The 22,625-nt window shown below is 34.9% G+C and overlaps 1 protein-coding gene across 4 annotated transcripts in view; it reads right to left on the bottom strand.

Moving 5' to 3' along the window:
* Positions 1–22,625, bottom strand: part of ZC3H12B (zinc finger CCCH-type containing 12B) — a 479,271-nt gene that overhangs the window by 347,636 nt on the left and 109,010 nt on the right. For 3 of the 4 annotated variants that reach the window (XM_064367730.1, XM_064367732.1, XM_064367729.1), the window contains one exon: positions 19,732–19,881. The exons of the other annotated variant lie outside the window; for it this stretch is intronic. The gene's annotated coding sequence lies outside the window, so the exon portion shown is untranslated. The remainder of the gene's footprint in view (positions 1–19,731; positions 19,882–22,625) is intronic. 4 annotated transcript variants of the gene reach the window in all.

The raw sequence follows: 22,625 nt of genomic DNA, 5'->3' as shown, positions 1-22,625 counted from the left end.
GGTGTCTTTACATAATCCCGTATTTCTCAGAGATGTTCGTTCTTTACTGCTTTTTTCTTTATTATTGTTTGACTGAGTTATTTTGAAGGGCTTATCTACATACTATGAGATTCTTTCCTCTGCTTGGTTGATTCTGCTGTTAGTTGTTGTGATTTCTTTATCAAATTCATATAGTGTGTTTTTCAGCTCTGCCAAATCAATTTGTTCTTTCTTTCTTTTAATGGCCATTTCATCTATCAGCTCTTGTATCATTTTATTGTAATCCTTAGATTCAAGCCAAGAATTTTGTATCTAACAAAATCAAGCTTTAAAATTGAAGGAGAGATAAAGTCTTTGTCACACAAACAAATGCTGAGGTAATTTTCACTACCAAATCAATACCACAAGAAATGCAAAAAGGAGTTCTAAACCTTAAAACAAATGTTTGATATGAAACCTTAAAGCATAAATCTCACAGGGTCTATGAAATAACACAATGTGGTAGAAAGTTCTAACACTGCTATAAAAAACCTCAGACTAAATATGAAAAGAGAATTAATTAGATAACATTTCCACAAGCTGTACAGGAAGCATGATGTTGGCATCTGCTCAGATTCTGGGGAGGCTGAGTGTAAACTTTCAATCATGGTAAAAAGCAAAAAGGAAGCAGGCACTCTTACAGGTCCAAAGAAGAGCAAGAGAGATATAAGAGGAGGCGCTACACACTTTTAAATGACCAGATTATATGAGAATTTACTATCCTGGGAATAGCACCAAAAGGGGAAATCCACCCTAATGACTCCATCAACTCCCACCAGGTTCCACCTCCAACATTGGAAATTGCAATTTGACATGAGATTTAGCAGGGACACAGATACAAATCATATAAACAATTTAAAAAAAAGTATATGGGTAACAACTAATGTAATGAATCAAGTAGTACCTCAGATCTCAAAATTAACATTAAAAGTAAATTGACTAAATGCTCCACTTACAAAATACTGAATGGCAGAATGGATAAAAAACCACCAACCAAGAGACTCACCTAACGCATAAAGACTCCTATAAACTCAAGGTAAAAAAGTGAAAAAAAAATGTTATACACAAATAAACAGAAAAAGCAAGCAGAAGTAGCTATTCTTATATTAGATAATATAGACTTTAAAGCAACAACAGTAAAACAAACAAACAAAAAATACAAACAAGGACATTATATAATAATAAAAAAACAGTCTAACAAGAAGATATTAAAGTCATAAATACCTATGCATATTTACATAGGTAAATATGCAACCAACACTGGTGCTTTTAGATTTATAGAACAATTACTAGTAGACCTAAGAAAAGAGAAAGATAGTTACAAAATAATAGTGGGGAACTTCAGCACCACTGACAGCACTAGACAGATCATCAAGACATAGTAACCTTCTGGACTTAAAATATAAGTCTAGAAGGGTGAACTTAACCTATACCCTGGAAAAAAGTGACTTAGATATTTATAGAACATTCTTCCCAAAAGCAGAATATACATTCTTCTCATAAGCATATAAAACATTCTCCAAGATACACAATATGATAGGCCAAAAACCAGGTCTCAATAAATTTAAGAAAATCAAAATCATTTCACGTATCTTTGCAGACCATAGTAGAATTAAACTAGATATGAACTCCAAAAGGAAACCTTAAAACTATACAAATCCATGGAAATTAGATAATCTGCTCTCGAGTGATTTTTTGGGGGGAGGGTTAACAATGAAATTGAAATGGAAATTTAAAAATTCTTTGAAATGAATGATAATACTGAAACAACTTATCAAAATCTCTGGGATACAGTAAAAGGTGGTGCTAAGAGGAAAGTCCATAACATTAAATGCCTATATCAAAAAGTCTGAAAGAGCAGAAATGAACAATCTCAGGTCACATTTCAAGGAGCTAGAGAAACATGTACACATCGAACTCAAATATAAAAGAATAAAATAAATAGTTAAGATTAGAAGTGAACTAAGTGAAATTGAAAAAACAAAATACAAAAGTAAACGAAAGAAAATCTGATTCTTTGAAAAGATAAATACAATTGATAGACCATTCAAAAGATAAAGAAAAGATAAGGTCCAAATGAGCTAAATTAAAAATAAAGGTAGAGATATTACAACTAATACTAAAGAAATACAAAAAAATTTTTCAAGGCTACTATGAACACCTTTATATAAAAGAAAAAACTAGAAAATCTAGAGAAAATGGATAAATTCCTAGAAACATACAACCATCCTAGATTAAACCAGGAGAAAATAGAAACATTGAACAGACCAATAACAAGTAACAACATTGAGTCATAAAAAAACACGACAACAAAATAACTCCAGGACCAGACGGAATCACAGCTGAATTCTGCCAGACCTTCAAAGAGGAGTGGGTACCAATCTTACTGAAACTATTGCAAAATATGAAGAAAGAGGGTATGCTCCCTAAATCATTCTATGAAGCCAGTATTATCTTAATATTCAAACCAGGAGAGGACATAACAACAATAACAACAAAACTACAGACCAATATCCCTGAAAAATACAAATGCAAAAATTTTCAACAAAATACTAGCTAACAAAAGCTAACAGCATATCATAAAGATAATATACCATGATCTAGTCTGTTTTATCTCAGGGATACAGAGATGGTTTAACATATGAAAGTCAATACATGTAATATATCACATAAACAGAATTAAAAAGAAAAATCACATGATCATCTCAGTAGATACAGAAAAATCACTTGATAAAATCCAGTATCCCTTTATTATACAAACCCTCAAGAAAAGGCATAGAAGAGAATTACCTGAAAGTAATGAAAGGCAACTATGACAGACCCATAGTCAACATCATGTTTAATGGGGAAAAGTTGAAAGCATTCCTCCTGAGAATGGGAACTAAACAAAAATGCCCATTTTTGCCACTTTTATTCAACAAAGTACTGGAAGTTCTAGCCAGAACAATCAAAATAGAGAAAGAAATAAAGGGCACCCAAATCAGAAAAGAGGAAGTCAAGTTGTCACTAATTGCTAGTGATATGATCATATACCTAGAAAACCCTAAAGACACACATGCAAAGCTCCTAGATCCGAAAAATGAATTCAGTAAGGTCTTAGGTTATAAAATTAATATACCATATCACTACCATAGTTATAGACCAACAATGACCAATCAAATCAAGAACTCCATCAGTTTTATGACAGTTGCAAAAATAAAATACCTAGTAACATACTTAATTAAGAAGATGAAAGATAGCTACAAATAAAATTACAAATTACTGCTGAAAGACATCATAGATGACACAAATGTAAACACATCCTATGCTCATAGATGGATAGAAGCAATATTGTGAAAATGAGCACACTGGCCAAAGCAATGCACAAATTTAATGCAATTCCTATTAAACCATCATAATCATTTTTTTGTAGCAGAAAAAAAAAATCCTAAAATTCATGTGAAACAAAAACAACCAAAAAAGAGCCTGCATAGCCAAAGCAAGACTAAGCAAAAACATAAAATCTAGAGGTATCAAATTACCTGACTTCAAATTATACTAGGCCATAGTTACCAAAACAGCACTGGTATAAAAATAAGCAAACAGACCAATGGAACAGAATCCAGAATCCAGAAATAAAGCCAAATAAAGCCAACTGATCTTTGGAAAGGCAAACAAAAATATAAAGTAGGAAATGAATATGTTATTCAACAAATAATGTTGGAATAATTGGCAAGCCATTTGTAGAAGAATAAAACTGGATCCTCAACTCTCACCTTATACAAAAGTTGACTCAAGATGGATCAAGGATCAAAGACTTAAATCTAAGGCCTGAAACCATAAAATTTCTAGAAGATAACATCAGAAAAACTGTTGATGGGAATGTAAGTCAGTACAATCACTACATAAAATGATATGGAGAGTCCTTAGAAAACTAAAAGTAGAATTACCATTCAATACAGCAATCCCACTACTGGGTGTCTACCCAAAGGGGAAAAAAAGTCATTATATGAAAAAAAATGCACAAACATCTTCTTAGCAGCACAATTTGCAATTCCAAAAATACGGAACTAACAAAAGTGTCCATGAACCAATGAGTAGATTAAAAAATTGTGTGTCTATACATACATATATATATACAAACATATGTATGTGTGTGTATGTGTGTGTGTGTATATATATATATATACACACATACACATCATGGAATACTACTCAATCATAAATAAAAAAAATCCACAATAATGTATTTTGCAGCCACTTGGATGAAGCTGAATGCCATTATTCTAAGCAAAATAATGGGAAAAAAAACCAAATATCGGATGTTATCACATATAAGTAGAAGTTGGCGATAAAGACACAAAGGCATAAGAGTGACATAATGGACTCTGGGGACTCCGAAGCAAGGAGGTTAAGACAGGGTGAGAGAAAAAAGACTACATAGTAAGTACAGTATATACTGCTCAGGTGAGTGGTGCACTAAAATCTCAGAAAGCACGACTAAGAAAATTATTCATGGAAATAAAAAAAAAAAAAATCTGTATCCCAACATCTATTGAAATAAAAAGTGAGCAAAGATCACAAACTTCACAAAATAGGAATTATAAATACCTGATAAGAATTTGAAAAATATTCAGTCTTATATAATATATACATTATTGATGAGAGTATAAACTCAAACAATAAGCAAGTCAATGACAGATAACACAAATTTAAATATATGCCTTTGAATAAACTCAAAAAATGAAAAATACCAAGATTTATGCCCTACAATGCTTATCACAGGTTTAATTACAATAGCAAAATAAAAAATGAGCAGTCCTAGCGTCTAACAAGAAGGACAAAATTAAGTAAATCATAGTACAGGTTGACCCTCCTTTACCTAAAATGTTTGGGACCAGAAGTGTTTCAGATTTTTTCATATTGTAGAATATTTGCATATATATAAAGAGATATCTTGGGAATGAAACACAAAATTTATTTGTAGTTCATATTCCCCCTTACCACATAGCCTAAAGGCAATTTTATATGTTTTAAAACAATCATTTGCATGAAAAAAAGTTTGACTGCATTTTTTGCTAGTAGTCATTCTAATTTTATTTGTAATAATTATCAACTTCTTAAAAATCATGCTTTAAGTTTTGGAATACATGTGTAGAACATGCAAGTTTGTTACATAGGTATACAAGTGCCATGGTGGCTTGCTGCACCAATCAATCCATCATCTACATTAGGTATTTCTTTTAATGCTTTCCCTGCACTAGCCACCCACACCCTGACAGGCCCTGGTGTGTGATGTTCCCTTCCCTCTGCCCATGTGTTCTCACTGTTCAACTCCCACTTAAGAGTGAGAACATGCTGTGTTTGGTTTTCTGTTCCTGTGTTAGTTTGCTGAGAATGATGGTTTCCAACTTTATCCATGTCCCTGCAAAGGACATGAATTCATTCTTTTTATGGTTGCATAGTATTTCATGGTGCATATGTGTCAAATTTTCTTTATCCAATCAATCATTGATAGGCATTTGGGTTGGTTCCAAGTCCTTGCCATTGTGAATAATGCTGCAATAAACACACGTGTGCATGTGTCTTTATAGTAGAATAATTTATAAGCCTTTGGGTATACACCCAGTAATTGGATTGCTGGGTTAAATGGTATTTCTGGTTCTAGATCTTTGGGAAATCGCCACACTGTCTTCCACAATGGTTGAACTAATTTACACTCCCTCCAACAATGTAAAAGTGTTCCTATTTCTCCACATCCTCTCCAGCATCTGTTGTCTCCAGGTTTTTTAATGATCGCCATTCTAACTGGTGTGACATGATATCTCATTGTAGTTCTGATTTGCATTTCTCTAATGATCAGTGATGATGAGCATTTTTTCATGTTTGTTGGCTGCATAAATGTCTTCCTTTGAGAAGTGTCTGTTCATATCCTTCACCCACTTTTTGATGAGGTTGTTTCAATCTTGCAAGTATGTTTAAGTTCCTTGTAGATTCTGGATATTAGCCTTTTGTCAGAGGGAAAGATTGCAAATACTTTCTTCCATTCTGTATGCTGCCTGTTCACTCTGATGATAGTTGCTTTTGCTGTGCAGAAGCTCTTTAGTTTAATTAGATCCCATTTGTCAATTTTGGCTTTTGTTGCCATTGCTTTTCGTGTTTTAGTCAAGAAGACTTTGCCCATACTTAGTTTTAGGAGATTTGGGGCTGAGACGATGTATATTTTCTAAATATACAATCATGTCATCTGCAAACAGACAATTTGACTTCCTCTCTTCCTATTTGAATACCATTTATTTCTTTCTCTTTCCTGATTGCCCTGGCCAGAACTTCCAATACTATGTTGAATAGGAGTGGTTAGAGAGGGCATCCTTGTCTTGTGTCAGTTTTCAAAGGGAATGCTTCCAGCTTTTGTCCATTCAGTATAATATTGGCTGTGAGTCTGTCATAAATACTTCTTAATGTTTTGAGATACGTTCCATTCATACCTAGTTTTTTGAGAGTTGTTAGCATAAAGGGGTGAATTTTATTGAAGGCTTCTTCTGCATCTATTGAGATAATCATGTGGTTTTGTCACTGGTTCTGTTTATGAGATGAATTATGTTTATTGATGTGTATATGTTGAAACATACTTGCATCCCAGGGATGAAGCTGATTTGATTGTGGTGGATAAGCTTTTTGATGTGCTGCTGAATTCAGTTTGTCAGTATTTTATAGAAAATTTTCGCATCAATGTTCATCAGGAATATTGGCCTGAAATTTTCTTTTTTTATTGTGTGTCTGCCAGGTTTTGGTATCAGGATGATGCTGGCCTCATGAAATTAGTGGACTATTAGGTTTTCAAGGAAAGAGAAATAATTCTCGAAATGGTTACAAAAAATAAAATCTGCAGTATATTGGGTCATAATTTATTTATTTATTAAATTTTTTTTTATGCTTGAGAAAATAACTTAGTGTGAGTAAACATTCAGAAAATAGTAATCTTGGGAAGAGTAGAGGTCGCAAGAGATGAGTATTAACTCATCCAAAGGTTCTCAGAGATGGAAAAAATACCAGTTGAGACTAGGATATTATTCTCCATCTACTCCTCAGGTTTCCAAGCAGCAAAGTTTTGTGGAAAAAGCCATTGTGCCCTTGATATTCATTGTTGATGAATTGAAGAAAAAAAAAACACAGTTATATCACTTACGAGTTTACATCTGAAGTGTCACCTTTAAGGATTAGGGAAAGTGCTAGATTCATTGGTAATTTGAATAATCAAAAATTTAAAATTTATAGGGATAGCTTTCTTTCCATTAAACACACTTATTTCTTGCTACTAGGGGGTATAACAATTTGATGTTGTCACTTACAGTTAATTTTGACAAAATAAACATACCCTACATGTGGTCAATTTCTTCCCTAAACTTGGTTTACTCCAAAAACTTTATTAACAAGGAGGTCTCCATATTTTTGAGTGAAAGGTATTTTTAGTCAAACAAATGTTTTAAGTCTTTATTTGTACTTTTATGAATTTTAAAATTGCATTAGGATTTTCTATGGAAAAATTTGTTTCTTGGTTTGTGATTGTATTTGTAGGGAGAAATGTAACCTTCATTTTGAAATATTCTACTGAAAAGTAGGTCTGTTAAAATGTTGTTTTTACAAGAAACAGAAATCTTAAACAAAGATTATTATAGAATAGGGTTGTAATATACATCAATTTACATAACACTAAAAATAACTGCATAATTTATTTTTTTCATATTTATAGAAACATAAAATTATAAAATAAAGGACTACATTTTGATGTCAAAAACCATTCAATAACAAGTGCTTGAACAAATGAATAATTATACATGTTATTTTAATTCTTTGTCTCTCCCCCAGAATGATCATAAAAAAACCCAATAATAAAATGTGATTGTGTGCTTATCATTGAAAACAACTAAGATGCAGGGGAGAGTAGATAGCCAATTTGCAGCCAGACTTATAAAGACTAGAATGCTGAAAGACAGAAAGAGTAGTAATAGGTTTCATTAGTAACACCAATCAAGCCAAATCTCATCTGCAAAGAAGAAAGGGAAAGCAAGAAGGTAAGACAAACAGCACTGGATCTAAAAAATGGAAAAGCCTGTGTGGTTCTATAATTACTAATCACATTTATCAAAACTAAAATATTCAGACTATGTAGCCATAAAAAGCAAGGAGACCATGTCTTTTGTACAGACATGGATGAAGCTGGAAGCCATCATCCTCAACAAACTAACATAGAAACAGAAAACCAAACACCACATGTTCTCTCTCATAAGTGGGAGTTAAACAATGAGAATATATGGACACAGAAAAAGAAACAACACACACCAGGGCCTGGTTGTGGGGTAGGAGGTGAGAGGAGAAAGCTTAGAAAATGAATCAATAGGTGCAGCAAACCACCATGGCACAGGTATACCTATGTAACAAACCAGAATGTTCAGCACATGTTTCCCAGAACTTAAAGTAGAATTTAAAAAAGCCTGCTAACAAGTTCTGAAATTGAGGCAGTAATTAATAGCCTACCAACCCAAAAAAGTCCAGGACCAGATGGATTCAGAGTCAAATACTACCAGAGGTACAAAGAAGAGCTGATACTATTCCTTCTGAAACTATTACAAGCAACAGAAAAATAAGAAATCCTCCATAACTCATTTTATGAGGCCAGCATCATCCTGATACAAAAACCTGGCAGAGACACAACAACAAAAAAAAATTTCAGGCCAATATTCCTGATGAACATCGACAAAAAAATCCTCAATAAAATACTGGCAAACCAAATCCAGCAGCAAATCAAAAAGCTTATACATCACGATTAAGTCAGCTTCATCCCTGGGATGCAAGGCCGGTTCAACATATGCAAATCAATAAACGTAATCCGTCACATAAACAGAACAACTCACAATAACCACATGATTATCTCAGATGCATAAAAGGCCTCCAACAAAATTTAATACACCTTTATGACAAAATTCTCAATAAACTAGGTATTGATGGAACATATCTCAAAATAATAAGGGCTATTTATGACAAACCCATAGCTAATATCATATTGAATGGGCAAAAACTGAAAGGATTCCCTCTGAAAACCAGCACAAGAGAAGAATGCCCTCTCTTACCACTCTGATATTTAATATAGTATTGAAAGTTTAGGCCATGGAAATCAGGAAAGAGAAAGACATAAAAAGGAAGTCAAATTGTCTCTGTTTGCAGATGACATGATTGCACATTTAGAAAACCCCATGGTTTCAGTCCAAAATCTTCTAAAGCTGATAAGCAACTTAAGCAAAGTCTCAGGATACAAAATCAATGTTCAAAAATCACAAGCATTCCTATACACCGATAACAGACAAACAGAGAGCAAAATAATGAGTGAACTCCCATTCACAATTGCTACAAAGAGAATTAAATACCTAGGAATACAACTGACAATAGAAGTAAAGGACCTCTTCAAGGAGAACCACAAACCACTGCTCAAGGAAATGAGAGAGGACACAAACGAATGGAAAAATATTCCATGATCATGGACAGGAAGAATCAATATTGTGAAAATGGTCATACTGCCCAAAGTAATTTATAGATTCAATGCTATCTCCATTAAGTTACCATTGACTTTCTGCACAGAATTAAAAACAAAACTACTTTTAATGTTATATGAAACAACCAAACAAACAAAAAAGCCTGCATAGCTAAGACAATCCTAAGCAAAAAGAACAAAGCTAGAGGCATCAAAATACCTGACTTCAAACTTTACTACAAGGCTACAGTAGCCAAAACAGCATGGTACTGGTACCAAAACGGATATATAGATCAATGGAACAGAATAGAGGCCTCCGAAATAACAACCCACATCTATAGCCACCTGATCTTTAACAAACCTGACTAAAAATAAGCAATGGGGAAAATATTCCCTATTAAATAAATGATGTTAGAAAAACTGGCTAGCAATATGCAAAAAACTGAAACTGGACCCTTTCTTACACCTTATACAAAAATTAACTCAAGATGAATTAAAGACTTAAACTTATGACATAAAACCATAAAAACCATATAAGAAAACTTAGGCAGCCGGGCGTGATGGCTCACGCCTATAAACCCAGCACTTTGGGAGGCTGAGGTGGGTGGATCACGAGGTCAAGAGATCGAGACCACACTGGTCAACATGGTGAAACCCCGTTTCTACTAAAAATACAAAAAAATTAGCTGGGCGTGGTGGCGCATGCCTGTAGTCCCAGCTACTTGGGAGGTTGAGGCAGAAGAATTGCTTGAACCCAGGAGATGGAGGTTGTGGTGAGCCGAGATCGCGCCATTGCACTCCAGCCTGGGTAACAAGAGTGAAACACCATCTCAAAAAAAAAAAAAAAAAAGGAAACTTAGGCAATACCATTCAGTACGCAGGTGTGGAAAAAGACTTCATGAATAAAACACCAAAAGCAATGGCAACAAAAGGAAAAATTGGCAAATGGGTCTAATTAAATTAAAGAACTATAATAAGAGTGAACAGAAAACCTATAAAATGGGGAAAAATTTTTGCAATCTATCCATCTGACAAAGGGTTAATATCCAGAATCTACAAAGAACATAAATTTAGAAGAAAAAAACAAACAACCCCACTAAAAAGTGGGCAAATGATATGAACAGACACTTTTCGAAAGAAGATATTTATGCAGCCAACAAACATGAAAAAAAGCTTACTATCACTGGTCATTAGAGAAATGCAAATCAAAACCACAGTAAGATAGCATCTCATGCCAGTTAGAATGGCGATCATTAAGAAGTCAGGAGACAACAGATACTGGAGAGGATGTGGAATAATCGAAATGCTTTTACACTGTTGGTGGGAGTGTAAATTAGTTCAACCATTGTGGAAGACAGTGTGACGATTCCTCAAGGATATAGAATCAGAAATACCATTTGACCCAGCAATCTCATTACTGGGTGCATATGAAAAGGATTATAAATCACTCTGTTATAAAGACACATGCACATGTATGTTTATTGTGAGGCTTGGAACCAACCCAAATGCCCATCAATGATAGACTGTATAAAGAAAATGTGGCACATATACACCATGGAATACTATGCAGCCATAAAAAAGGATGAGTTCATGTCCTTTGCAGGGACATGGATGAAGCTGGAAACCATCATTCTCAGCAAGCTAACACAAGAACAGAAAACCAAAGACTGTATGTTCTCACTCATAAGTGGGAGTTGAATAATGAGAACACGTGGAAACAGGGAAGGGAACATCACACACAGGGGCCTGGTGGGGGTTGGGGGGCTCAGAGAGTGATAGCATTAGGAGAAATACCTAATGTAGATGACAGGGTGATGTATGCAGCCAACCACCATGGCATGTGTGTACCAATGTAACAAACCTACATGTTCTGCACATGTTCCTAAGAACTTAAAATACAATTAAAAAAAAAAAACTATCAGATTAGTAGCAGATTTCTCAGCAAAAACTGTACAAACTAGAAAGGATTTGGGTCGTATCTTTATTCTCCTAAAATAAAACAATGATCAACCAAGAATTTGATATCCAGCCAAACCAAACCTCACAAATAAAGAAAAGACACAGTATTTTCCAGACACACAAATGTTGAGAGAATATGCCACTACCAAGCCAGAACTACAAGAGCTGCTAAAAGAAACTAAGTCTTGAAATAAATCCTCAAAATACACCAAAATAGAACCTCCTTAAAGATAAGTCTCACAGGATCCATATAATAATAACACAATAAAAAAAGGTATTCAGGCAACAAATAGCACATGAATAGCTATGAGAACCTCACATCTCAATACTAACATTGAATGTAAATGACCTAAATGCTCCACTTAAATGATACAGAATGACAGCATAGATTAAAATTCACCAGCCAAGTTTCTGCTGTTTTCAGGAAACTCATCTAACACATAAGAACTCACATAGACAAGGTAAAGGAATGGAAAAAAATATTCCATGCAACTGGATACCAAAAATGAGCGGGTGTATCTATTCTTATATCACACAAAACAAACTTTAAAGCAACAGCAGTTTAATAAGAGAAAGAAGGAAATTATATAATGATACAAGGGTCTGGTCCAACAGGAAAATTCTAAATATGTATGTATTTAACACTGAAGCTCCCAAATTTATAAAACAATTACTACTAGATCTAAGAAATGAGATAGATGGCAGCACAATAACAATGGGAAACTTCAATACTCCACTGACAGTACCAGACAGGTCATCAACACAGCAAGTCAACAAAAAAACAATGTATTTAAACTGTACCCTACAACAAATGGACTTAACAGATAATTACAGAACATTCTACCCCTAAACTGCAGAATTTACATTCTATTCATCAGCACATGGAACATTCTCCAAGATATAACAAATGATAGCACATAAACAAGACTCACTACATTAATAAAATCAAAATCATATCAAGAATTCTCTCAGACAACAGTGGAATAAAATTGGAAATCATCTCCAAAAGGAAACTTCAAAACCATGCAAATACCTGGAAATTAAATGACATGCTCCTGAACAATCACTGGGTTAACAATGAAATCAATATGAAAATTAAAAACTTTTTTGAACTGAATTATAATGGTGACACAACTTATCAAAACCTCTGGGTTACAGCAAAAGCGGAGCTATGAGGAAAGTTCATAGCATTAAATGCCTACATCAAAAAGTCTAAAAGAGTACAAATAGACAATCTAAAGTAAACCTCAAAAAATTGGAGAAACAAAAATCCAAACCCAAAGCTAGCAGCAGAAAAAAAATAATGAAGATCACAGAATAACTAAATAAAATTGTAACAAAAAAATTTACAAAAATAAATGAAACGAAAGGTTCTTTGATAAGATGAATAAAATTGATAGGCCACTAGTGAGATTAACTCAGAAAAGAAAAGAGAAGGTCCAAATAAGCTCAACAAGAAATGAAATGGGAGATAACGATACCATAAAAATACAAAATATTATTCAGGACTACTATGAACACCTTTACATGCATATACTAGAAAACCTAGTGGATATAGAAAAATTCCTGAAAATATATAACCCTCCTAGATTAAATCAAGAAGATATAAAATGTCTAAACAGGCAAATAACTAGCAGCAAGATTAAAATGGTAATTTTTTAAAATGCCAACAAAAAAAGTTCAGGACCAGACAAATTCATAGCTGAATTCCGAGATATTCAATGAAGAAATGATAATCCTATTGACACTATTCCAAAACATAGAGAAAGAGGGAATACTCCCCAAATTATTCTAGGAAGCCAGTATCACTCTAATATCAAAACCAGGAAAGAACAAAATAAAAAAAGAAAACTACAGACTAATATCCCTGATGAACACAGATGCAGAATCACCAAGAAAATACTAGTGAACTGAATCCAACAGCATATGAAAAAGATAATCTACCATATTCAAGTGGGTTTCACACAAGGGATGCAGGGATGGTTTAACATATATAAGTCAATAAATGCGATACACCACATAACTAGAATTAAAACCAGAAATCACATGATCCTCTCAATAGACACAAAGAAAGTATTTTTTTAAATTGCCTCTGGGATAATTTTTTTCTTTTTTTTATTGTATTTTAGGTTTTGGGGTACATATAAAGAACATGCAAGATTGTTGCATAGGTACACACATGGCAGCATGATTTGCTGCATTCCTCCCCTTCACCTATATCTGGCATTTCTCTCCATGCTATCTCTCCGCAACTCCCCACCCCTGCTGTCCCTCCCCTATTTCACCCCAACAGACCCCAGTGTGTGATGCTCCCCTCCCTGTGTCCATGTGTTCTCATTGGTCAACACCCATCTATGAGTGAGAACATGCGGTGTTTGATTTTCTGTTCTTGTGTCAGTTTGCTGAGCATGATAGTTTCCAGCTTCATCCATGTCCCTACAAAGGACACGAACTCATCGTTTTTGATGGCTGCATAATATTCCATGGTGTATATGTGCCACATTTTCCCTGTCCAGTCTATCATCGATGGGCATTTGGGTTGGTTCCAGGTCTTTGCTATTGTAAACAGTGCTGCAATGAACATTTGTGTGCATGTGTCCTTATAGTAGAAAGATTTATAATCCTTTGAGTATATACCCAGTAATGGGATTGCTAGGTCAAATGGAATTTCTATTTCTAGGTCCTTGAGGAATTGCAACACTGCCTTCCACAATAGTTGAACTAATTTACACTTCCACCAACAGTGTAAAAGTGTTCCTATTTCTCCACATCCTCTCCAGCATCTGTTGTCTCCAGATTTTTTAATGATCACCATTCTAACAGGTGTGAGATGGTATCTCAATGTAGTTTTGATTTGCATTTCTCTAATGACCAGTGATGATGAGTGTTTTTTCATATGTTTGTTGGCCTCATGTATGTCTTCTTTTGTAAAGTGTCTGTTCATATCCTTCGCCCACTTTTGAATGGGCTTGTTTGTTTTTTTTTGTTGTTGTTGTAAATCTGTTTTAGTTCTTTGTAAATTCTGGATATCTGCCCTTTGTCAGATGGGTAGACTGCAAAAATTTTTTCCCATTCTGTTGGTTGTCAATTCACTGTAATGACTGTTTCTTTTGCTGTGCAGAAGCTGTGGAGTTTGATTAGGTCCTATTTGTCTATTTTGGCTTTTGCTGCCAATGTTTTTGGTGTTTTGGTCATGAATTCCTTGCCTACGCCTATGTCCTGAATGGTTTTGCCTAGATTTTCTTCTAGGGTTTTTATGGTGTTAGGTCTTATGTTTAAGTGTTTAATCCACCTGGAGTTAACTTTAGTGTAAGGTGTCAGGAAGGGGTCCAGTTTCTGCTTTCTGCCCATGGCTAGCCAGTTTTCCCAAAACCATTTATTAAACAGGGAATCCTTTCCGCATTGCTTGTTTTTGTCAGGTTTGTCAAAGATCAGATGGTTGTAGATATGTTGTGTTGCTTCTGAGGCCTCTGTTCTGTTCCATTGGTCTATATCTCTGTTTTGGTACCAGTACCATACTGTTTTGATTATTGTAGCCTTGGAGTATACTTTGAAGTCCAGTAGTGTGATGCCTCCCACTTTGTTCTTTTTGCTTAGAATCGACTTGGCTATGTGGGCTCTCTTTTGGTTCCATATGAAGTTTAAGGTGATTTTTTCCAGTTCTGTGAAGAAGGTCATTGGTAGCTTGATGGGGTTAGCATTGAATCTGTAAATTACTTTGGGCAGTATGGCGATTTTCACAATATTGATTCTTCCTAACCATGAACATGGAATGTTTCTCCCTCTGTTTGTATCCTTTCTTATTTCGTTGAGCAGTGGCTTGTAGTTCTCCTTGAAGAGGTCCTTTACCTTCCTTGTTGGTTGTATTTCTAGGTATTTTATTCTCTTTGTAGAAAATGTGAGTGGCAGTTTGTTCTTGATTCGGCTCTCTTTAAGTCTGTTGTTGGTGTATAGGAATGCTTGTGATTTTTGCACATTGATTTTGTATCCTGAGACTTTGCTGAAGTTGCTTATCAGTTTCAGGAGATTTTGGGCTGAGACAATGGGGTCTTCTAGATATACAATCATGTCATCTGTAAATAGAGACAATTTGACTTCCTTCTTTCCTCTTTGAATATCCTTTATGTCTTTTTCTTGCCTAATCGCTCTGGCTAGAACTTCCAGTACTATATTGAATAGGAGTGGTGAGAGAGGGCATCCTTGTCTAGTGCCAGATTTCAAAGGGAATGCCTCCTGTTTTTGCCCATTCAGTATGATATTGGCTGTTGGTTTGTCGTAAATAGAAAGTATTTTAAAAATCCAGCATCCCTTTACAATAAAAACTTACAGCAAAATTGGCATAGAATGGACATACCTTAAAGTAATAAAAGCCATCTATGACAGCCACACAGCCAGCATTATGCTAAACAGGAAAAAGCTGATAGGATTCCCACTGAGAACTGGAACAAGACATGACGCACACTTTTACCTTCTATTCAACATAGTAGTGGAAGTCTAGACAGAGAAATCAGACAAGAGAAAGAAATAAAGGGCATCCAAATCAGTAAAAAGGAAGTCAAACTATCACTGCTTGCTGATGATATAACCATATATCTAGAAAACCCTAAAGACTCATCCAAAAAGCTCCTAGAACTGGTGAATGAATTCAGCAAATATTCAGGATAAAAAATTAATTTACACAAATGAATAGCTCTGCTATACACCAAGAGCAAAGAAGATAAAAATCAAACCTAGAACTCAACCCCTTTCCCAATAGTTGCAAAAAAAAAAAATATTTGGGAATATGCCTAACCAAGAACATGAAAGACTTCTACCAGGAAAACTATACTACACTGCTGAAAGAAATCATAGATGACACAAACAAATAAAAACATCCTATGCTTATTGATTGGCAGAATCAATATTGTGAAAAGGACCATATTGCCAAAGGCATTCTACTAATTCAGTGCAACTCCAATTAAAATACCACCATCATTCATCACAGAACTATAGCCAAAGCAACACTAAGCAACAACAACCAATCTGGAGGCAACATATTATCCAACTTCAAACTATACTATAAGGCTATAGTCACAAAACAGGATAGTACTAGTATAAAAATAGGCATATAAATTAATTCAAACATTGTGGAAGACAGTGTGATGATTCCTTAAGGATCTAAAAATAGAAATACCATTTGACCCAGCAATCCCATTACTGGCTATATACCCAAAGAATTATAGACCATTCTATTATAAAGACACATGCACATGTATGTTTATAGCAACACTGTTCACAACAGCGAAGACTTACAACCAACCCAAATGCCCATCAATGATACTGTATAAAGAAAATGTGGCATATATACACCATGGGATACTATGCAGCCATAAGAAAGAATGAGTTCATGTTCTTTACAGGGACATGGATGAAACTGGAAACCATCATTCTCAGCAAACTGACACAAGAACTGAAAATCAAGCACCACATGTTCTCATTCATAAGTGGTTGTTGAACAATGAGAGCACATGGACACAGGGAGGGGAAGTTCACCCACCGGGACCTAGAGGGTGGGGGACTAGGGGTGCAATAGCAGAGGGTGGAGGGATTGGGGAGGGATAGCAAAAAAAAAAAAAAAAAGGCACATAGACCAACAGCACAGAATAGAAAACCCAGAAATAAACCCAAATACTTACATCCAACTGATCTTTAACAAATCAAACAAAAACATAAAGTGAAGAAAGACACCTGATTCAACAAATGGTGCTGAGATAATTGGCAAGCTATATGTTAAAAAATGAGACTCGATCCCCATCTCTCACTTCATACAAAAATCAACTCAAGATTGATCAAAGGCTTAAATCTAAGACCTGAAGCCATAAAGATTCTAGAAGATAACATCAGAAAAACCCTTCTAGAAATTGGCTTAAGCAAAGATTTCATGACCAAGAACCTAAAAGAATATGCAACAACAACAACAAAAAATAAATAGATGGGACTCACTTAAACTAAAAAAAACTTCTGCACAGTAAAGGAAATAATCAGCAGAATTAACAGATAACCCACAGAGTGGGAGAAAATCTTCACAATCGATACATCTGAAAAAGGACTAATATCAAGAATCTAAAAGGAACTCAAGCAAATCAGCAAGAAAAACAATCTCAACAAAAAAGTAGGCAAAGGGCATGAAGAGACAATTCTCAAAAGAAGATATACAAATGGCCAACAAGCATACGGAAAAATGCTCAACACCACTAATGATCCAAATCTAAATCACAATGTGATACCACCTCACTCCTGCGGGAATGGCCATAATCAAAAAATTAAAAAAAGAAAATAGATGTTGGCATGGATGTAGTGAAAAGAGAGCACTTTTATATCGCGGGTGGAAATGTAAACTGGTACAATCACTATGGAAAATAGTGAAGAGATTCCTTAAAAAACTAATAGTAGATCTACTGTTTGATCCAGGAATCCCACTATTGGGTATCTACCCAGAGGAAAACAAGGCATTATACAAAAAAGATATTTTCACATGCATGTTTATGGCAGCAAAATTTGCAATTGCAAAAATATAAAACCAGCTCAAATGCCCATCGATCAATGAGGGGACAAAGAAAATGTGGCAAATATATACCATGGAATATTACTCAGCAATAAAAATGAAACAATGGCATTTGTAGCAACCTACATGGAAGTGGAGACAATTATTCTAACTGAAGTAACTCAGGAATGAAAAACCAAATATCGTTATGTTTTTACTCATATGTGGGAGCTAAGCTATGAAGATGCAAAAGCGTAAGAATGATTCATTGGACTTTGAAGACTTGGGAAAAAGGGTGGGGGTGGTGAGGGATAAAAGACTACACACTGGCCGGGTGCGGTGTAATCACAGCACTTTGGGAGGCCGAGGCAGGGGGATCACGAGGTCAAGAGATTGAGACCATCCTGGTCAACATGGTGAAACCTCGTTTCTACTAAAAATACAAAAATTAGCTGGGCGTGGTGGTGCACACCTGTAGTCCCAGCTACTAGGGAGGCTGAGGTAGGAGAATTGCTTGAAGCCGGGAGGTGGAGGTTGCGGTGAGCCGTGATTGTGCCACTGCACTCCAGCCTGTCACCTGGCGACGGAGCAAGACTCTGTCTCAAAAAAAAAAAAGACTACACACTGGGTATAGCATACCCGGCTCAGGTGAATGATACACAAAAACCACAGAAATCACTACCAAAAGTCAAAAGTCTTACAATAAAAAAAAAAAAAATATATATATATATATATAAAAGTCACAAGTCTATAATCTGAGCTCCCACCTCAAGAATCTAGAAACAGAACATAATCCCAAAGCAAGTGAAAGAAAAGAAACAGTAAATATAATCAGGTAAATCAATAAATTTGAAATTGTTTTAATATTAGAGAACAAATCAATGAAACAAATATCTGGTTCTCTGAAAAATCAGTAAAATTAGTAAGTCTCAATCAAGTTGGACAAAGGAAAAAATAAAAACACAACTTATTAGTATTAAGAATGAAACATGGGATGTGACTATAAACTCTGTAGACATGAAAAGAACAATATGGTATTACTATGATGAGCTCTTCACACAGAAATCTGACAACTTAGGTAAAATAAACTGTTTTTTTTTTTTTTTAAATACAAACTCTCACAGTCAATTCAATATGGAATATATAATTAAAATAGCTCTAGAACTCTAGAGAAAATTGAATTCATAATTTTCAAACACCCAAAAAGGAATCTCCAATCACAGATGGTTTCAACAAATAAGTCTCCTAAGTATTTAAATAATTAAAATCAATTATTTATAATATTTTCCAGAAGGTAAAAACTCTTTCCAATTCAGTTTATAAAGCTACTATCTCACTGATATCAAATATAGAAAAAAAGGTAGAAAAAACTGCAGACTAATATTCCTCATGAACATAAATAGAAAAATATTTAACACACTACTAGCAAATAAAATTCGGCATAAAATTTTAATATGCATCATGACCAAATGGGATTCATTCTAGTGGTATAAGACGTGCTTAATATTCAAACATAAAGAAATCAATGTGCTTCATGATATTACAGGCTAAAGATGAAAAAATATATATACAGTCATATCTTAAAGATTGAGGCTGCAGTTCCACAGCAATAAAGTGAGACAGTTAAATTTTTCAGTTTCCCAGTGCATATAAAAGTTATGTTTATACTACACTTCAGTCTCTGAAGTGTGCAATAGCATTATATCTAAAGAAATGTACATACCTTAATTTAAAAATACTTCATTGTTAAAAATGCTATCTGAGCCTTCATTGAGTTGGAATGTTTTTGCTAGTGGAGGGTCTTTCCTCGATGTTGATGGCTGCTGACTGATCAGGGTGGTGGTTCCTGAAGGTTGGAGTGCTGTGGTGTTTTCTTAAAATAAGACAACACCAAATCAATGAAATCTCATGCAAGATTTCTCTGTAGCATGCAATGCTGTTCAATAGCACTTTTTTTTTTAAAGACAAGGTCTCATTCTGTCACCCAGGCTGGGGTGCAGTGGTGTAATCATGGCTCACTGCAACCTCAAACTCCTAGCCTCTAATGATCCTCCCACCTTGGCTTCCCAAATTTCTGGGATTACAGGCATGAGCCAACACACCTTGCCTAATAGCATTTTACCCACAGTAGAACTTCTCTCAAAACTGAAGTCAATCCTCTCAAATGATGCCACTACTTAATCAATTAGGTTTATGTAATATTCTAAGTCTTTTGTTGTCATTTAAACAATGTTCATAGCATCTTCACCAGGAGTAGATTCATCTCAAGAAACCACTCTCTTTACTCAGCCATAAGAAGTAACTCTTCATCCATTATAGTTTTATCACAAAATTGCAGCCATTCAGTCACATCGTCAGGCTCCACTTATAATTCTAGTTTTCTTGCTATCTCCATTACATCAGCAGTGGCTTCCTCCACAGAAGTGCTTTACCCCTCAATGTCATCCATAAGGGTTAGAATAAACATATTCAAAATTACCATTAATGTTGATGTTTTGACTTCCTCCCCTGAAGTATAAATGTCCTTAATGGCATCTCTACCAGTGAATCATTCTCAGAAGGTTTTCAATTTATTTTTCCAAGATCCATCTGAGGAATCTCTGGCAGCTAGAGCCTTATAAAATGTATTTCTTAAATAAGACTTGAAGGTCAAAATTATTCGTTGATCCACAGGCTGCAGAAAGGATATTCTGTTACCAAGCCTGAAAACAACATTAATCTCCTTATACATCTCTATCAGAGCTCTTGGGTGACTAGATGCATTGTCAATAAGCAGTAATATTTTAAGAGGAGTCCTTCTGAGCAGTAGGTCTCAACAGTAGGCTTAAAATACTCAGTAAACCATGCTATAAACAGGTGTGCTGTCATCCAAGCTTTATAGTTCAATCTATAGATCTTAGACTGAGTAGATTAAGCATTATTTTTAATGTCCCTAGGATTTTAGAATGATAAATGAGCATTGGCTTCAACTTAAAATCACCATCTGCATTAGCCCCTAACAAAAGAGTCAGCCTGAGCTTTGAAGCCAGACATTGACTTCTAGATGTCAGCTCCTTCCAATAGAACAGTGTTTTATCTACATTCAAAATCTGTTGTCTATTGTAACCACCTTCCTCACCTATCTTAGCTAGTTCTTGTGAAGTACTTGCTGCAGCTTTTCCATCAGTACTTGCTGCTTCACCTTGTATTTTTATGTTATGGAGACAGCTTGATTCCTTAAATCTCATGAACCAATTTCAGGTAGCTTCCAATTTTTATTCTGCAGCTTCTTCACCAATCTCAGCCCTCATATAATTGAAGACAGTTGGGGGTTGCTTTGAATTAGGGTATGACTTAAGGGAATTTTGTGGCCTCTTTGATTTTCTGTCTAGACCACTAAAAGTTTCTTCCTATCATCAATAAGACTGTTTTACTTTTATGTCATTTATATGTTTACTGGAGTAGCACTTTGAATTTAAGAAATTTTCCTTTACACAACTTGGTTGTTTGGTGCAAGCATCGTGCTTTTAGACTATCTTGGCTTTCAAAATGCCCTCTTCGCTAACTGTAATATCTTCTGGCCTTTGATCTAAAATGAGAGATATGCTACTCTTCCTTTCACTTGAACATTTAGAGGCCATTGTGTCTCAGAAAATAGCGAGACAAGAGGAGAAGGAGAGAGGCAGGAAATGGGAGAAGTGGGTTAATAGCTAGTCCATGGAGTAATCAGAACACACACATTTATTTATTGTTTTTAATTTTTTTAATTTAATTTATATTTTTTGAGAAGGAGTCTCGCTCTGTCGCCCAGCCTAGAGTGCAGTGGCACAATCTCAGCTCACTACAACCTCTGCCTCCCAGATTCAAGTGATTCTCCTGCCTCAGCCTCCTGAGTAGCTGGGATTACATGTGTGTTCCATCATGCCTGGCTAATTTATTTTTTATTTTTTGTATTTTTAGTAGAGACAGGGTTTCACTATGTTAGCCAGGATGGTCTCGATCTCCTGACCTTGAGAATACAAATATTTATTGATTTAGTTTGCCATCTTAAATGGGCACGGTTTATGGCACCTCAAAACAATTAGAATATAGCATCAAAAATCACTGATCACAAATCACCATAATAGATATTATATAATGACAATGAAAAAGGTAAAAATGTGAGAATTACCAAAATGTGACAAATGCTGTTGGAAAAATGGCATCCATAGACTTGCTTGACATAGAGTTGCAAAAACCCTTCAATTTGTGAAAAAAAAATGCAATACTTGCAAATGGCAATAAAGTGAAGCAAAATAAGACAAAGTATATATATCGTTCAGTGCAAAAAAAGCATTTGCTAAAATTCAACACATGTACATGATAAAAACTATCTGAAAACCAGGAATACATGGGAACTTCCTCAACTTGATAAAGAAAATCTACAAAATGCCTACAGCTAGCATTATACTTGATGGTGAAAAGCTGAAAGTTTTCTCCCTACAATTGGGAACAAGGCAAGGATATATGCTCTTACTACTCCTAATTGAAATAGTTCTACTAATTCCAGACAGTGCAATAAGGCAAGATAAGGATAAACAGTATACGAATTGGAAAAAAAATATATAATAGTATCCCTATTAGCAGATGACATACTTG

This window comes from Aotus nancymaae, unplaced genomic scaffold (assembly GCF_030222135.1).
Source record: "Aotus nancymaae isolate 86718 unplaced genomic scaffold, 86718_ANA_hifiasm-v0.15.2.pri h1tg000073l, whole genome shotgun sequence".
Classification (NCBI taxonomy): Eukaryota; Metazoa; Chordata; class Mammalia; order Primates; family Aotidae; genus Aotus; species Aotus nancymaae.
Note: the sequence above shows the minus strand (reverse complement) of the source record. Positions and strands in the feature narration are given on the sequence as shown.